Genomic DNA, 12,939 nt, shown 5'->3' on the forward strand with positions numbered 1-12,939 from the left:
CTTTAAATCAAGACTCCCAGAAGTGGCCACCGTTATAATTTAAGTTCCAGGTACATGTGGGACTGAATTGATTCTCATCCTCTGACAAAGCGTTGCTGATGGGACTTTTCTCTGTTTGAGGCATGAGTGTGTCTTTATTGAACGAAAAGCAAGAACGGACACTGGGTCCGTTTGCAAGAACAGCAAAAGGGTAGACTGTGCTGGTTAGTCTTCACTTACTTGACCTGGCCAGACCCCCAGGGCTGTTCTTCCTCTGCCCTGCTGTGCGCCCCTGACAGCGGATTCCTGCAAACTCCCTGCTGGGGCTCCAGGTTGGATTTGGCCAACGGGAAGCATGAGCAGGTGACTGAGGGTGGGAGAAGAGACAGGTGGGAGGGAAGACAACTCCCTGCCCCTCCTACATCCCAGTGTCCTTCCAAGACTACAGCGCTGGCCACTCCTCTTCCACAGCCCCTGCTCCCTGGGCCCCTGGCACAGGCTTTCCGCCCTGTCTCCCCTCAGTCTCCAGCGCTGATAGCTCCCCACTGTGCTGAGTCTGCTGTCTGTCCACACCACCCCTGTCCACACGCTTAACCCTGACGAGTCCTCTGTTACGCAATCTCTTCATTAAAATCCTTTCATCGGGACTCAATTCCGTTTCCCACCAGGACTGTAACTCACGTAATACCCCATGTAGAACCTACTCCCAGACAGTTTATGTGTCAGGGCCTCCATAAGGCTAAAGTAAAAGGAGAGTTTGGAATTAGGGGATCTTACAATTACCAAGAAGGAGGTCAGCCGGAGCATGGACATAATTCAGAGGAAAGACTCCCACCTGCAGGTAAGTACCGCAACCCAGGCCCTTTTCACCTTTCAATGTCACTGATGGCAATCAGATTATGAAAAATCAAGCATCTTAAGAATGGTTAATCTACCGCTGAGAACTATCCAAATTTTCTTCCCCAAATTGATTTGATATCTGTGGTTACAACCAGAGGTAACAGTCACTGGTGCCTTAGGAAGCATATTTCAAGATAACGGCGAAGTAAGAAATAATTGTGCACACATTTTGAAAAACTGAAATTGAAAGGTGAAATGAAATATTGGAAATAATGTCTCAAGATTCACTATGGGCCCCCCAGGCAATGAGAACTGATGCCCTAAGACTCTGTTGCATCCTAGAACCCAGGCTCTGCCCAGGCAAGTTCTCCGCAGGCTGTTCTACCCCTTTCGGGAGGTGCGGGGTTCGTAGCCCCAGATAATTGTCTGTTCTGCCCTGTAGACATCACTTCCATCTTATCTGTGTCATATTGGTGTCTGCAAATCCTAGGACAGGAGAGGACAACTGAAAACAAGCAAACAACAACAACACAAAACTGCCGTAAGACCACCCCACTTTTTTCCTTTCAATCTCCAAGACTATTTCATTTCCTGCTTTGAGAAGCAACCTCTTGTCTCTTTCTGCCATCTGGACTTTTTAGTTGATCACTTTGGTCTTCGAAACTTACCAAGTCTCTGTGTTCTCTGTTGGACAGAGCTCGAACCCAAGCGGTCCTTTTTTTTTTTTTTTTGAATTCCCCATGTCCGCAGCCCTAATGCATTCTCCTGCCTTGGCACTCGCTGTCATCTCTGAGTTGTCCTATTGGCTTTCCATCCTTGTTAGCCACTGTGTGTTTTATAAACAGCTTGACTGATGGGTTTCACTTAAAGTAATGTGGTTTCACCCCAAATGAATGCTTAGAAGCAGCAGATGAAGTTTTAGTTCTCTGAAATGCCAGGGATGTAAATCTGATTAATTGTCTCACTGGCTCTGGGAACGTCCCAGGATCTCATTTCCTGCCTAAATCACTGGAGCTTTCACATTCACTTTTGGCAGGTGATGTGGTTGGGCCCAGTCATTCATCACCAATAAACTGCACTGAAAACACATCAGGTTGAAAAGTCTGACAGGTAGATTGGGTTCTGCTTTCCAGTGAAGCAAATTTCAGTAACTCAGCACCTTTGGCCTCTTTCTTCCACCCCAGAAAGGTTTCCATATGGGAAATGGGGTGGAAAAGGGGTTCACTTTCTTCTGCCCTTACTCGGGGAAAGACATAAGACCATATGGCTAGAGAGTTCTTTCCTGATCAATATACACTTTCAGGAAAGGAATTTCGTGCTAGGCCACCATTTTTAAATTCTCCTAAGGTTTACTAAGCTTATTTCAATAACAGAGGTAGGCATTATGGGGGTTTTGTGATTAAAAGCAGGGAAAACAAATGTCCATATAAATACCTGTATACTAATACTGACCCCAAATTAGAAACACCTACGTGTCATCAACAGGTGAGTGGATAAAGAAACTGGCTACATCTATAGAACGAGATATCATTCAGGAAGAAACAAGAATTAACCACAGATAACACACAACAACATGGATGAATCTCCACATAACTATGCCAAGCGAAAGAAACCAGACCCAGAAAAGAGTACACACTGTGTGATTTCATTTATATGTAATTCTAGAAAATACCAACAAATCTCATCTCTAGACTCAGAAAGCAGACTGGCGGCTGCCTGAGGATGGAACTGGGGGGCCGGGTACAGATGAAGGGCAGCTGGGACGGCTTGCAAAGGGCACGTGGAAACTTTCGGGGGCTGATGGATATACATTCATTACCTCACCCGTGGTGCCGTTTCCACCGATATGTACATACGTCAAAACGTAGCAAACTATGTGCTTAAAGAAACCATTTACTGAACACCAATTAAGTCTCCCTGTGTTAAAACAAAAACCAGGGATCTGGGGTCAGCCTCCCTGCGTTCAAATCTGAGTTGTGTGATGGTGCCCATTTACCCATTGTCTTTATTCCTGTTTCCTCCACTGCCAAAGGGAGGGAAGAGTAACCTATGTCGCAGGGTCATTGTGTTCAACCCGTCCATCATCTAAAGCCCTGGAAACAACATCTAGCGCAGGGTAAGTGCTCGATAACATTAACTATTATGCTCATGATGTGTCTCGCACAGTGTCTGCCAATTTACGGACGTCACCTCTTTAGAGCCTCCCAGAAACTAACTGGTGGAGCGCTCACGCGCATCACAGAGCCAGCGACTGAGGCCCCGTGTCACGGCGCTGGGGACAGAGCTGTAATCACACACCCGGCCTGTCCCACTCCAAGGCCCTCGTGCTGTCTCTTCAATACGCCCCAGGTCCAGCCCGAGGCCCGGAACAATCCTTTAAGGGCACGGTCTGCATCTCGGACGCATTCGTAGGAAAGTGGGGAAACCAAAGCGAGTGGCTGAGGGCTCTGCCCCCTGTTTGTTCCCCACCCTGTGAACTTCACTGTCCTGTAGACCTCCAGGCTCTGGTACTGGGGGCTTCCAACCAGCTCTCCGCAGGGTTATCGGTGGGTATCCATGGCAACTGGGTACCACGGGTTAGATTGTCACGTGTTCCAACAGGGTTTTTTCCTGTATTTTCTTTCTTCCTTTCCTTCTCTTTTATTTTCCTTCTTTTTCTTTCATTTATTTGTTTGTTTGTTTAAATGAACGCTTAGGTGAACAGAATTAGTGAGGCAAAGATCTGTAAGAACTAGGGCACATGGAGACCAGACTCCGGACACTTCACTTAAATAGTCTACAGAACCTGTTTTACCCTCCACGTCTGTCCTAGACCTGCTAGCAGGAAAAAGGTAACACGATGAGGGTAGAAACAGCCCTGGACAAAGACGGGGGCGCAGGAGGTAGGTTTGCATCCTGTCCCGTACTCCCCTCCTGCCCCTGGACAATTCACGGCATTTCTCTGAGTCTCAGAATCTTCTCTAAAACAGTCATCACAATGCTGCCTCGGGAGGCACTTCCCAGAGTCCTAAGTGTGCGTGGAAGCCCCATCGCTTGTTTCTTATAACAAAGGAAGTTTTGTGGAAGTTCAGAGAGGTTCAGCCATGCCATTTAAAGCTAGTTAGTGGTGAAATAGCAATTAAAACCCTGCACACAGGCCACCTGCTTTACAGAACTGATGTGAGAATCAAGCAAGGTAACAAATACAGAGAGAGCGCTCTAAGCTGCCAATCACTATGTAACAGTAATAAGTGGGAAGTCACTGCTCCAGCTCTGGCATCGAACAGCTGTGTGTCGTGAGCAAGTTATTTCACTTCTGTGGGGCTCAGTTTCCTCATCTGCAGAATTACTTTTTTTCCCCGAGTGATTAATAATTTTTCTAAAGTATCAAACTATTTTCTTAGGGGCATTTGAACTGCCCTCATTCCATTAAGTTCAGTAGATTTCTTTCTAGAAGAGGGTTGTAAAGAGAAAAGAAAAATAAGGGAGGTGGGGACTCAAAAAAGGATCTCAGAAGACATGAGGCTACATAATAGCCCGTCGTGTTTTAAGACTTCATTTTCTCTTTTTCATGCTAATAGCCTCAATTACTGTGAGCACGCTTCACAAGTCTCACTTTCCAGAGACTTCATCATTCCCTTTGCTTTGTTCTAGGCGGCCCCAAACTTCTTGAAGTGTGCTCTTTCGGGAAAGGGGGGACAAGCTCTTACAGAACACGCTGCTGAGGATGATTTGCCCCTCCCAAGGGATGATTTGCCCAAACCCCAGGGGTTTGTCTGCACAACTCTGGGAAGATGGGTTGAGATGACACTCTAGTTTATATGGTTATTTAAAAAAGAAAAACCAAAAATTTAAACCGGACTTTCCGCCCGTTTATAAGCACGACTGAAATAATTTAGAGCAGGGGTGTCTAAACATTTTTCAACGTTTTTCACTAAGGGCCATATGCGGTCAAGTACACAAACAGCCGGGCCACTCACTCGAGGTGAAGTACATATTGCTTCACCTGGTTTATTTAAGTAAACTAAATATATTTTTTATATTTGCTGTGGGCAAAAAATGGATTGCGGGCCGCAGTTGGCCCGCGGGCCGCAGCATGGACACCCCTGCTTTAGACGGTCTGTCAACCATTCCCCTTTCAGAGTTCTTCACCCCTGGGTCAGGGGTGGGGCTAGGGGGTGGAAACCATCACTTCCTGAGTTGACTGGAAAGCATTTAATGTTTGTAGAATATCTTCCTATCAGTATTATCCTAGAACCGGTGTCCTCAGGCTAAAGTCTAAAAGACAAATTCAGCCCACACCTAACTGTGTAAGGAAAGCTTGACCGGAACACACGCACTTGTTTGCATACTGTCTACAGCAGCTTTGTACAGGACGGCGGAGGTGTGTAGCTGCAACGGAGGCCACAAGACCTGCGAAGGCTGTAACAGGCACCAAGCGGCCCTCTGCAGTCCAGAGAGAGGAGGCATTCTGGGGGTGACTGCAAACACTCGAGGTGCACATAAAGGCTTGACAGAATAGTTAGGTTTATTCTTACTGCCTCACTTGATCCGGGACACGTTTGTCCTCTAAGCCAAGCTGAGAACATGAACTCCACGTGTGTGAGTAAATCACCCTGACCCGGCAAAAACAACTGGTCACCTGAGATTTCTGCCATATGACTGTTTGCAGAGAGCGTTTGCTGCTATGATCATTAAATTCCCACTAAAACTCCATCAAATCGATATCAAATAGACAAGAAGACAGTATTTGTTTTATTTGCCTTTTGAAAATGACCTCAGTGAAGCTCAGAGAAGGTAAATGACAGCTGATGGCATCCTGATGGCATTTTGTAGGGGCCTCTTTGCACTAAGGGGCTTTAGCTAATGGTTTCATTCAATGCCCAGAACAACCTGATGGCAGGAATGATTGTGCCCATTAGGCAGATGAAGAATTGAGAAGTGAAATAAATTGAGTTACCGAAAGCCAAACACATCAAATTAACACATTTGGACTAATCAATCAGCCAGCACTGGTCTTCGGTTTGCTCTGTGTTTAAACCAGGACAGCTGAGGCATTTATTTTGGCCCCCACACAGGCAGAATTTAAGGGAGACCTAGAATGCAAATGGCTGTGGGGGCCTAGCTAGCACATTGCTGAGTACCTCTGAGGTGCCCAGCCTGGGGCTGACGCTCGGCGCTGGGCTGAAATCACACGGAGAGAAACTGGCATCTGGTGCAGCCAGAGGCACAGTTCAGGGCTTGCGGTGCCCCCTACCTGCTCCCAGTGGCCCTCAGGGGGGCACAGGGAGATGGAGGTACAGCCACAGTTACAGGGAGAGAAGAACAGCAGCCAATGGCAATGACCCACCGGCCCTTAGGGAGGTGACCTCAGAACACCGAGCCACTTACTGCAGGGAACACCTCCCTAGACATGGGCATGAGGACGAGGCAGTGATTTCTCAGGAGAGGCCACTCTAGCCTGCGGCCCGATGGCACATCACACTGAGGAGACACTGCTCAGCGGGTCAGAGACTCCTTCCTTCCCGTTAAGGTCATGGTCATGCACACAAAACTAATATTATAACTAAACCATGTTTAACATGGTCACACGTGAGCTGGCCAACAGGCTGAGCAAGGGTGGACAAAGCCTCGGATAAAAATGGATGCATGGGGTTGCAGAGGAGAACGGACTAAGAAAACTGATTCATGGTGCTGGGAAAATTGGAAAGTGCAAAAAAATGACACTAGACAGCTATCTGTCACCATATGTCAAAATTAACTCAAAATGGATCAAAGACCCAAACATAAGACCCAAAACAATAAACTGCATATAAGAAAGCACAGGTACTAAGCTTATGTTCCTTGGGTTCAAAGAAGATTTTCTGAATTTGACCTCAAAGGCAAGGGAAGTAAAAGCTAAAATAAATGAATGGGACTATATCAAACTAAAGAGCTTCTGCACAGCAAAAGAAACCGTCAACAAAACAAAGAGGCAACCAACCAATGGGAGAAGATTTTTGCAAACAGTACCTCCAATAAGGGGCTAATATCCAAAATATACAAGCAACTCATACAACTCAACAACAAAAAGACAAACAATCCATTTAAAAAGGGGGCAGAGGACATGAACAGAAACTTCTCCCAAGAAGACATACAAATGGCCAATAGATATATGAAAAAATGCTCCACTTCACTAGCTGTCAGGGAAATGCAAAGCAAAACCACAACAAGATAGCACCTCACCTCTGTCAGAATTGATATTATTAATAAGACAAGTAATAACGAGTGTTGGAGAGGCTGTGGAGAAAAAGGAACCCTCATACACTGTTGGTGGGAATGTAAAGTGGTGCAACCGTTATGGAAGGCAGTGTGGAGGTTCCTCAAAAAATGAACAGAATTACCATATGACCCAGCAATCCCTCTCCTGGGTATCTACCCAAAAAATCTGAAAACATTTATCCGTAAACATACATGTACTCCGATGTTCACTGCAGCATTATTTACAGTGGCCAAGACATGGAAACAACCAAAGTGTCCTTCGATAGATGAATGGATAAAGAAGCTGTGGTCTATATACACAATGGAATACTACTCAGCCATAAGGAAAGATGAAATAGGACCACTTGCGACAACATGGATGGGTCTTGAGATTATCATGCTAAGTAAGTCAGACCGAAAAAGTCGAGAACCACATGACTTCACTCATATGTGGGATATAAAACTAAAAAGCCACAAAGGAGTAAGACAAAGAAACAAACACTCAAAGAACAGACAACAGTTTACTGACTACCAGAGGGTAAGGGGGAGAAGGGTGGTAGATGAGGGTAAAGGGGATGAAATATACGGTGATGGAAGGAGAACTGACTCTGGGCGGTGACCATATATGTACTATGTAGATGACGTATTATAGAAATGTACAATTGAAACCTATGTAATTATACTAACCATTGTCACCCCAATGGATTTAATTTAAAAATATATGCATAAATAAAATTTTTTAAAAAGACAAGCATTTCCATGTTTGCAAAAGACAGGAGCAAATCCATGCTCACTATGACATTCCAAGGAGGGACAGGCTTTGAAGGGTCATTATGAAAAGCCAGGAAACTGAATACCATCGGGTAAAATGAAAGCATGGTTTTGACTATTTCAGATACTTCTTTTAATGTGCTAGATAAGGTAGAAATTGATCTCCATCCAAAGGCAGCTGCAAACCTGATGGAAAACCCCTGGCTGAACAGAGATGAAGGGGGCAGATTTTGACCCTCAAGACATGTCTTTTGTCCTTAAGATAAGAGGAAGCAATGAGACAGAAGGCTGACAAATGCTTGGTTAAGAACTACAAAGGGAGTGAGATATAGCTAAGACAAAGAACCATTTAAGCGAAAGACACAGAAACTACCAACTCCAACGTGTCTTAATCTCAATAATAAAATTCTTTTGCTGAAGCCTTACCTAGGGGTACAGTGTTGACTCCATGCCCTCCTTTGGGGGAAAATAACAAGTGTGGCCTTTCCATTGCTAATTTCCTAAATGTGCCCACTTCTTCTTTGGGGATCCCTGAATACTTCCTAATGGCTTACTTCTCCCAGAATGCATGCACTATTTGCATTTTTTCCAAGCTGTGTTTTTTTAATTCCTATTTCCTCGCCATGGCTGTAAACCCAGGTTCACTCTGCTAACCAAATCAGCAGCCCTGTCAAATTTAATTAATACACTGTATGCCTCCTGTTCCAAGTCATTAGGAAAGATGCTCAATAAGACAGGGGCCGTGTAGCTGTCTTTCCAAAAGGCTGTCATTTCTACTACCTTCCGTTTTCAAGCAACCAGCCACCCTGGGCGCTGCAACCACTTACCTCCAAGCTGATTTAAATGCCCTGATGTGCTATCGTTTCGTGAAGTGCTCTGTGCGATGTATTAATCAAGTGAAGACCAGGGGTACTCACTGTATCCTATCTGTCCTCTCATTCGCTAATTACAGCCAATAATGAAGTAGAAATTTGTCTGGCAAGACTTCTTTCATTATTAGCACTACAATTAGGTTTATATTTATTGTTCTTGTCATTTAGATGTTTACACACACACACACACACACACACACACACTTCTCATGACCTGCGTATTTTTTTAAATTTGCTGTTAAGAAAACTAAAGTCAACGTTGAGGCTGCTGATGACAGATTATATTCTGGAAGAATTATCCGTCAATTCAGTGATGAAAGCTTATTCTTCTAACTTCAAGAGGCATCTGAGCGGGCCCAGGACACTTTGCCAGGGTTGGCTCTGGGCTGGGCTTCAGGGGACCAGAGAAGGAATAAGCAGGCCTACTGAACACAGTTCTAGATGCCGAGAACAAGGCAGCCAGAGTCCACCGGGAAAAGTCGAAGTTTAAATAAAGGGGTAAAAAAATCTAAGCCTCAAATCCAGGAAGCAAAGGCAAGAATCAAAGACGGCTTCACGCAGGCAAAACGGTCAGTGGAAACTGGACCCACATAAGAGGCCAGGAAGGCATCAAGCGGGGATCCGGGAATGGCTGCCATGAGCCCCAGAATGGGTTGGGAGTCACTATTGTATCAGCAGCTGCAGCTTGCTGGTGAAATTAAAGGGGACATAATGACCATTAATCACCAGTAGCATCTTCACCAACCCAGGAGGTGAGAACTTTTATCACAGAACGCGAGAATTTAGAACGGGGGAAGGGGCGGTGTCGCAACATCACCAACATGTCCTGTGGGTGCCAACCCTCCTGCACCTCATCCACTTCCATCCTGCACTGAGGGTCAGCGAGAGCGGGCCAGGTGGAGGGCGTAACACTGGACAACACTCTGAGAAGCGTGGCCCAATGGGAGAAGGGCAGGTTCAAACCGAAGGAAACCCTGTGCAAGGAAGGCGTCACTAGGTTAAGTCAGACTTGGTGAGGGAAACGGGGCCAAGGGATCAACATTCTATTCAACACGTAAGAACAAAGGGGCGTCACCGAGGGCTTCTCAGCAGGGCAATGAGACGACCCTGTCTTCTGTCTGGAAAGATGAGCGAGGAGCAAAGCTGCACTGTGGTTGGGCTTAGGACTGGGGCCAGAAGGCCTGAGAGGACGCCATGCAGAAGTCCAGGGAAAAGTCACACGTGGCCTCAGCTGGACGATGGCCCGGGAAACGTGGTCATTCTAAGTGTTAGAAGGGACACTGGGCATGGAGGAGGAGGTTGGTGGGGGACACCAAACACGACGGCCGGGTGTTTCACTTGGGCCCCCAGGACTGGGGCATCACTCACTAGGTAGGCAGTAACTGAGGACAGTGGATATGAGTAAAAGATCAATAAATTACATAATAAATATAATAACCACATTTACTGAGGTTCTCACTTTGCCTCAATAATATATAAGTGCCATTATATACTATTAGCTCCAAATAGATGTCTTGTCCTTCCAACACGTGAGGACACAAGAAGTCTGGGACCCAGAAGAGGGCCCTCCGAGCCACACTGGCCCCTGATCTGGGACTTCCAGCCTCTAGGACTATGAAAAATACATTTCTGTTGTTGATAAGTCCGTCAGCACACGGTATTTTACTGTAGCAGCCGGAATGGACTGACAGAGGGCGCAAAGCAGAGAGCTGAGTTTAGGCAGGATTTCGGGGCGTATGGAGTTTTCCCTAAAACTCCTGGAAGACTTTCTGGAGCTGCAAGTCTTTCAGAAGCAGCAGTGTTTCGGGACGGGCTGGCCTGGGGCAGGGGAAGCTTGGATCCTCCAGTGACACTGGGTCCGAGGCGCTGACGTCCAGGAAGATGGAGTCAGGCTGCTGACAACCGGCTGCTGTCAGATGCACGCGGCCGTCACTGGCTGCTGTGCAGACATCTCATCATTTGAGTTACTTGTCCCTGATCAATTAAGCACATTTGAAACCCGTTCTTACAGTTTGCCTGGGTCACAGAACCACCAGACTTTTCCAAAGGGGCCAGAAACTGTATCCTCGAGAGTTCATCAGAAGATGCTGGCCTGAGATCCACTGGTTCCAAGGCCGGGTGAGGCACGGGCATCTGCCAGCAACGTGAAGGGGCAATGGGAGGTGCCATGAGCACAGAGGGGCCTCCCCAGTCAGTGGTCCCCACGAAGGCACGATTACACTGTGCTCTCCGTCACTCCAGTTGTATATTTATAATGCAAACGTCCAAAAAAAAAACAAAAAAATACAATCACACCTAAGTGTCGGATTCTTGAAAATCGTACTATTTATATTCCGTAAACACTTAGGGCTCGTTCCTGTTGCTGAGCCGGTTCTGGTTCTAAAAGGAAATTATCAAGTGAGAAGGCCTGCTAATGTCTAACGGCTAGCAAGCCGAGGGCACGTGCCTGGCCGTGTGGGCCATGAAGTCATAACCAAATCCCCACTAGTCACCTGACTGCTGCCTGAACTAACCTCTCGAGTGTGCTATGTCACCCGTCAACTACCTTCGTACGCCCAGGCCGTCCCAGCAGCCTGCTCCACCGGTAAGCTCCCACCCCACCCCTACCCGCCTGCCTCCCCCAAGCGCTCCCCCCGCAAGAAAGAGAATCACCCTTCCTAAGTGAAATCTGTTTTCTAGACTGTGGGGAGCAGACAAACTGACCTTGTATATTTGATTTGGGCCTTGTCTACACAGCTCTTAAACAACGGGTTTATCCTTTTTCATTCACTGAAAAACGAGGAAGAGACTTGTATAGAACTGTGTGTTCTATCACATAGCTCATTTTTTTTAACATTTCATTTTTTTATTTTTAACTTTTCAGCTGGCTGCTTCTGTGTGGATGCAGAGATGCAAACTTTATTATTCCTCATTTGTTCCAACTGAGATACAGTCCCTGAGACTATCCGAATGAGTCCAACAATCTGACTCTTTTTTTCAGCCAATTCACGTATTTGTGCCATGAGGTCCGCCATGTGCTAAGCTGTCTCATCACGGCTCCGCTCACTTCAGTTACTAGGCTTATGCCATGGAGACTGCCTCCTCTGAATAAAATGTCGCACGCACTCTGAAGCACCCACCTACAATGTGGTGGTGGGTGCTGAATGTCTCCCTCAGTTTCTCCTTTCACACCACTGTGACGTGGACCTCAGGGCTGTAATAGACTTTCATAAATGAATTGATGGAAAGCGTTTTTAATTTAAAAAGCACAGAAAATTCCAAACGACCCCCCATTTGTCTTTATCTTGACCCTAGAAGGATGGTGACGTCCAGCCTGATACTCATAACCTCCCTCGCTCTGCCTTCCTTTGGGTTCCCTGCCCATCAAACAGGTCCTCTCTCCCTTGACTCTTCATGTCTCTTTCCCCTCACTCCTTCCCCCTTGCCTACACTGTTCTCACAACCAGAATACACAACATTCCCCCTCTTCTTCCCTTTCTGCTTTTGTCATCTTCTAGTCACGCCTTCGCTCGCCTGTTTCCTGCAGCCATCACCCTCCCACAGCTCATCAACAACACCGTACTGTCAGATCCAGGCTGCAGCCACGTGACGGACGGCACGTTAGTATTTGACCCGGACGGTCGTCAACTCCAGCCTTCTCTTAGCGTCCCCAAACTTCCCTTCGATTTACCTGCTCGCCTTTCTGACTCTCCCCTCCCAGACCTCTGCTTCCTCTTCTGGCACCAAACAGGCACGCTCCCAGCATCTCTTTTCTTCTCATTGCACATCGTGCAGTGAAGCTTTATCACTGGGAACTCCCAGATCCGTGGCTCTGAGTCCACGTCTCCCCAGCTGGCGGACACTCCCGGATTCACATCCAGAAAGCACGACACTTTCAAAAATATTCAGAATGAACCTAGATTCCCACCGACACCCCCAAATCAAATTCTTCCACGTGAGTCCCTCCTTTCATAAATGGCACCGAAGCCCACTTAGTCCCCAGGTCAGAAACGGAACATAGGACGCCTTCCTCTGCGCTAGAGCCCAGACTCGATTTGCTCAGCAAAAGCTCTGTTCTGACCGCCACCACCTCAGTGCGGGCTCTCCTAACCGTGGATTCCCACGCTACCCTCCTAACTGGAGTCCCGGTCCAGCCACGGCACATTATTGCCTGTCACCTTCCTGCTTAAGATTCTTCAGTGGCCTCTCATTTCTCACGTCCGGAGGTTACAAGCTAGTTCTGGCAGTGCGACCTTTCTCTTAAAAAATATTCTTACAC

The sequence above is a fragment of the Rhinolophus sinicus genome, linkage group LG13 (assembly GCF_036562045.2).
Source record: "Rhinolophus sinicus isolate RSC01 linkage group LG13, ASM3656204v1, whole genome shotgun sequence".
In the NCBI taxonomy this organism is placed as follows: Eukaryota; Metazoa; Chordata; class Mammalia; order Chiroptera; family Rhinolophidae; genus Rhinolophus; species Rhinolophus sinicus.